This window comes from Panthera onca, chromosome D4 (assembly GCF_046562875.1).
Source record: "Panthera onca isolate mPanOnc1 chromosome D4, mPanOnc1 haplotype 2, whole genome shotgun sequence".
Lineage (NCBI taxonomy): Eukaryota > Metazoa > Chordata > Mammalia > Carnivora > Felidae > Panthera > Panthera onca.
This window is the reverse complement of record NC_138351.1, coordinates 36,764,732-36,770,731: the sequence shown is the minus strand read 5'-3', so window position 1 is coordinate 36,770,731 and position 6,000 is coordinate 36,764,732. Positions and strand designations below refer to the sequence as shown.

General features: G+C 39.6%; 1 long non-coding RNA gene across 1 annotated transcript in view; it reads left to right on the top strand.

The window, feature by feature from the left end:
- Window positions 1-336: 336 nt before the first annotated feature.
- Window positions 337-6,000, top strand: part of LOC132663485 (uncharacterized) — a 670,744-nt gene continuing 665,080 nt past the window's right edge. Inside the window, exon 1 of the long non-coding RNA XR_009603071.3 lies at window positions 337-1,024. This is a non-coding gene — a long non-coding RNA (uncharacterized LOC132663485). The remainder of the gene's footprint in view (window positions 1,025-6,000) is intronic.

Here is a 6,000-nt window from a genome sequence, read left to right as displayed (position 1 = left end):
ACACCTGAAGACGCGCAACCGGGATCTACACCTGGACAAGTCCTCTGTGGCTCTAGTGGTCCGGTAGAGCCTCCTCTCCCCGCGCGGACCGCTAGATCCCGGAGCCCCGGGGTCATGCCACGGCCTCCGGGTCGCGCCCGGGCAGCTCGGGGTCGCCGCCCGGTTTCCCCTCCTCCCGCCCCGGCTCGCGCGCCCGCACCGCCGCCGCCGCCGCCGTCGCGGCCGCCACCCGGGCTGGCGCTCGGAGCATCCCGCGCCACGTCCTCCCCGCCCCGGCTCCCGCCCGCCGGAGCCGGAGCCGGGCCAGCGCCGCTGGCAGCCATCAAGTGGCTCGTTAAGGAAATGCAGGTGAGTGCGTGCGGCCGAGCGGCTGCTGCTGGAGACGTGGGGTGTGTGCCTGTGTGTGCGAGCGCGAGGAAGGGGGAGCGCGAGCCAGCGAGCGAGTGCGGGAGCGGCCGGGAGATGCTCGCCGCCTCTGCTCCCCGCCTCGCCGCACCCGCGGCCGCGCCCGCAGCCGGCGGCCCGAGCGCGTGGGGCAGCGCCTCGCCCTGACGGTCGCTCGCCTCCTCGCGGTCTCGGCGGCTGCTCGGCCGCCCGCCCAGCGGCCTCCTCCCCCCCCAGCCAGCCCGCGCGCGCTCCCCTCCCAGCCCGAGCCCTCCCGCCGCTCCTCCTCCTCCTCAGCCTCCTCCCCTCGCGCGCCGCTGACAGGCAGCCTCGGCGGGGAGAGTGCAGGTACTTTGCCTTCCGAATAATTTGCAGGACCCAAGCTAGCTTTCGGAGCGCCCTTTATTTTCTTCGGCCGTTGCCCCCTCCCTCCGGAAAAGAAGATCCCACTTTTGAAACAGACAGCACCCGAAGCACCCTACCCAAGCCAAAGCCCGACGGGCTGCTGTGCGCGTGCTGTCCTTTCTTGCAGTTTATTCCGGGCCTGTGTGGAATAGGAAGACAATTCTTTATTTGACTGGTAGGAAAGAAAAGAGAAGACTCCTCAGGGTTTCCAAGGAGGACTGGAGCGGCTGCTTTAGTAAGTAAACTGTGCTTCTGTGTTTCTTTTCTCCAAAGTGAGGCGTATGCTGAATGCTCTCCCTTCAAATGGTGTGGACAGTTCGTTTTACCGGGGAAGAAGTTGCCTTATATAACTTGAGTAGTTCTTAATTGAGGAGTGGTTTGCTAAGCTTTTTATTTATTTATTTATTTACTTATTTATTTTTTGAGAGAGCCTTGAGAAGACTTCAGCGTGGGGAACCTTCCTGGGGATGTGATTTTTAAACGTTTATTGTTCAAGGGCTGTTGGAAACCTCGCTTGGTGAAACGTTGGTTGGTTCTAAGATTTAAGGATGGTTACCTAGAAAAAGCTGGAGAATTTCAGCCTGCTGGTTCACTTCTCTTGCTACCTTCCACATCAGCCTTAATCCACACCAACTCCCCTCCTCCTGTGACTTCACCTGGTTGCTTGCTTTATCTTTGGTTCTCAAGACAGCTTGCCAAGAATTGGGTCAAGGGAAAGTTAACAAAGATGGTGTGAAAGACCAGGAGAATAATCCTGTTGAGGTTTCTAATGCTTGTAGGTAGATGAGATGTGGAAGAAAACCCTGGGAACTAGGCTAGTTAGGAGAATTTGGATGAAATTAATTTGGAGAGGGAATGTGAAAAATGCTTTGGAGAAGGCAGGAGCTGAGGCTGTGACTTTGACACAGCAGGTTATAAACTGTGACAGAGGCTCAGCAGCCAGTGACAGGCTTAAGGTGTCTCCTAGGGCTGAATATCTCTGCATCAAAAACTTTTGCAGGCAGTATTCCTCTTGGGGCTAACATCACCATGTCAGTAGCTGCAGCATTTCTGTAAAAACAAGTAGGACACCCTTCCTGTCTCTGTGAAAGGGTTAATGGTATATTTAAAAAGAAATGAAGATATACAGTCTACTACTTGCCAATATTTTGTAATATCTAAATAAAACCTTTGTGTTATGTCAGGAAAAATATAGTTGAGTCAGTTTGTTTTGCACAAGAGGGAGAGAATCAATAACATTTCAGCATTTTTTCCTTTATTACTGCCAAATGGACTGGGAATCTAATTCTTCTTGCATTGTTACATATACAGTAGATACAGTAGGAATTGCAATTCAGATACAACAGAGCAGATTTTTAACAAAGTCAAACTTCTCTGACATAATAGCATTCATACTGACTAGTGTAGAATAGGGATTTAAAAAGTTTGTTTTATCTTTAACTTTCAATTTTTTTCCTCAGTGTAAAGCACACTTTTAAAATCAGATGTCTTTAAGAGTTATGAACCAGACTGAAAATTAAAGCCACTTATCTCACGCATTTTTTTTTTTTCCAACAGAACACCTTACCATCAAATAATACCTAAGGGCCCTCTTATATTTAATTGCCGATAATGGTAAAGTGAAAAAAATGTTATGTTTATATTTACTCGAATGAATGTATAAAAGTGGCAATATTCACTTGGCATTGATTTAAACAGAATTAAGAGTAAACTAACGTACAATGGTTCAAAAAAGGGAAAGATGTTTTAGAGTTGTCATGGATATTCAATGTCAAAAGCTCTGAATATCTTGGGACATAAGTTTTTTGGGTAATGAAATAACAGTAGGCCAGTTGATGAATTTATTGTAATGAAGTTATAATATATGGAAATCATTTGGGAAAGATATGTCATTGTTTCTTATATATTACTTTACTGTGTATCCAAATGGGTTTTCTTAGAGGTATTGCTGTTCTCAGCTGCCATTTCTGAGATTGGTTTAAAATGAATTTAAATAATTTAAAATGAAACCCTTGGTTGATCAGATTGGGAGAGCATATGACCTCTACTTACTTGTGACCTCAAATATCTGAAAGGATATCTAATATTTGAAAAAAACAATTATTGAAAAATAAAAGGGAAGATTATACTGAAGTAGCCAATTTTAAGAGTGGTTCAAATATATTATTCCATATATTACTATAGGACTAATTTTCCACAGAAAATGTAGAAAAGACAGGACAGAATTGTTGATCCTGTTCAAATTGCTGAAAGCAAAGATGTACAATTAACATGAACATTATCCTGCATGTGTTATAATTATGTTATAGTGCTAAGGCAGATAGCCTGAATTAAAACCATTTCTCGTTAAGCTTGCACATACTATATTTGATCACTTTCAAAAAAAGTCAAAACTGGATGGGGTGATTAAATTGTCAGGTTGTTTTTTGTTTGTTTTGTTTTGTTTTGTTTTTGCCACCAGCTGTCTGTGTAATACAGAGGTGGTTACAACTTTAAAGTTGAAAAAAGAAAGTTGCTAATGTCAGCAGTAATGTGTTTTATTATGCAATTGTTCTTGTTATTCAGATCAGATAATGGCCCTATGAAATACATAAGCAGTCTGCAGGGAATGAATGATTAATTCCTCTAACGTGTGCTTACTAAAGGAGTTCTAATAAAGTGCTGTATACCTGTATTTGCTTACAGTTGCAATTGGTAAAGGCAAACATACTTTTCTTTTCTTTTGATATTAACATAGAATTTATAGGTCTAGTCCTATAACTGTATGACCTAAAGATGATTGTGTGGATCACATGATCTTATATTTTATAGAACCCTTTGGATATGATTGCTGTTTCCTTAAAACATTTAATTTAGAAAGCAAAATATTGTTAATTAGATGGAATGCCAAAAGGCTGGACTATTAAAAATTTTGCTTTTCCACTATGGAATGACATTCTTTCTCTCCTGTCTATTACTAGTTGGGTGCGGATGCAAACTTCAAGTGCAAAGGACATTTTTCTTTAGTACTATTAAGTGTAAGAGAAAAGTTAAGATATTGCTGATTATATAAAATTATTAGCTAGATACTCTTGGAAATGGCTAATAGTGTACATCACAATTGTTATGGTTACCACTGGTGTAAATTGTTTTGCAGTTGAAGATGTATCATTGATTAACTTTCAATATCTTTGCATTTCTAAGACTGAATTATAGGTGAAGGTGGGAAATGGATGGATTTTATGTGGTGATTTGAGAACAGGTGACCTGAACTGCATAGTACACATTTTAAATTTACGTACCCAATGTTTTCTCTTTTTAGAAATTTCTAAAAAAATGATTTTCAAAACTGTCTAATTGAATATATCAATATGTCTCTATCTCTACATTTACAATAACAACTCTATTTTAAGATTCCTCTGTTTGGAGAAAATAACTTAATTTCAGTAGTATTTTTTGGAGTTACACGTAAACTGAATTTAATACACGTTAACAATGCAAACGATGTGATAATATATATTTGATAATTCTAATTTAAGAGTTTTAGTGAAAATTGGATGAGTAGGATTTTGTATCCAGTTGAGTGCCATTTGAATTTATCTCCTTGTATATTTGTGCAATTTTTTTATCACTACTGTCAGTTCACTGGGTTTTCATCAGGCTGTTCAAAAGCAATTTGGCATCCATAAAGAATAAATGAATTTCCACTGGTAGAATCAATGTGGAAGTTAACTTTAACTCGCCATATGTCTTTTCAAACTCTTTAAAAATATGTTGAATAAAAGAAAATGAATGAAGGACCAAAAAATGAACATTGCCTACTAGGTGAACACTTAATGTGATGGTAGAATCAAAGCTTTTGGGATTTCCTCTCATCTGTAATTAGCAGTGTGACCCCAGGGAGGTAACTTGAACTCTCTGTACCTGGATTTTCTCCTCTGTCCAGTAGAGAAATTGACCTACAATTTGAGATAATTTAAATTCCAAAATCTCATGGAACAAGGTAATATAATTAGTAAAATAATTAATTAATAGTAGCATTTAGCAAATTGTTAGATTACACTGTGGCACCTCGAGATCCCATACAGGAGTGTGGTAGCTGTCCTGTTTGGAGAAGAGCTAAGGAAATTGTTCCCAAGCCATGTTGGAGGTGACTAGATCCTGTTGCTATGGGATTAAATGCTTATTTGGAGGAGGAGGATGGAGATGATGGAAGGAAGGGGTGGATTAAAATCCCTCTAAACCATCCTTACCTCTTGCTATTGAAAAAATGTATAAGTAAATATATTCAGATTTGTTACTCTATTTAATACCAAAACGGTATGAGAACATGAAAATAAAAGAAGCTGTTTAGAGTCTTTTGACTTCCTTTTTTCTCCTCTCAGTTTCTCTATATATTTTATTTTACAGTGTCATGTTTAGATATATATGTACAATTTAAGTAAACTCGTTTTTTTTCCACGTAAAATATATCTTATAGACTATCACAACTGAAGTTACCATATAAAAATTTATTTCAGCCCCTGTATTTAAAAGAGAAAACTAAAAGCTTCAGAAGTTAAAAACTATAAAGTTGACATGCATTTCCCAAGTTCACAGAGAGGTTTTACATCACAAAGCAGTAGTGCTAAGATGATTCATTGACAAGTAAACACATAGACAATAATTTATATACCTGTTAGTAAATTTTCAAGAAAATCAATCAGAAAATAATTCCATTGTTGATGTAAGATACATTTATCTAAAAAGATTTTATACTGACAAAGCTTCTGTTCATGGAAAATGAACACAGAGAAAGAACACAATGTTAATTTTGAGGGCTTGCTTTTCTTACAGAAAACCAAGATTGCCTACTAGGTGAACATTTAATGTGATTGTAGAATCAAAAGTGTTGAGTTTTCCTCTCATCAATATAATTGAAGAAATTGAAAAGATTTTCCCCTCTAAGAAAATCAGTGTGCCGAATCTTTCCATTCTGATATAAATATATGGGTGGTAGCAAGTGGAACTATAGCTCTATAAAATGTTTTATATTTTAAATCATTGGAGCCTGGGAAATAATGCTGTATTTGAAATTTATTTGTTTCTGAATGCAAGATATAGCAGGTTAATTATAGAGAGCTTATTTGTTTTACATTTTGTGTGTTTGCTGCTGTGCGTGTCCGTGTGTGTGTGTGTGTGTGTGTGTGTGTGTGTTTAAGCACACCTGTTCAAGACTGAACTGAGTGAAAA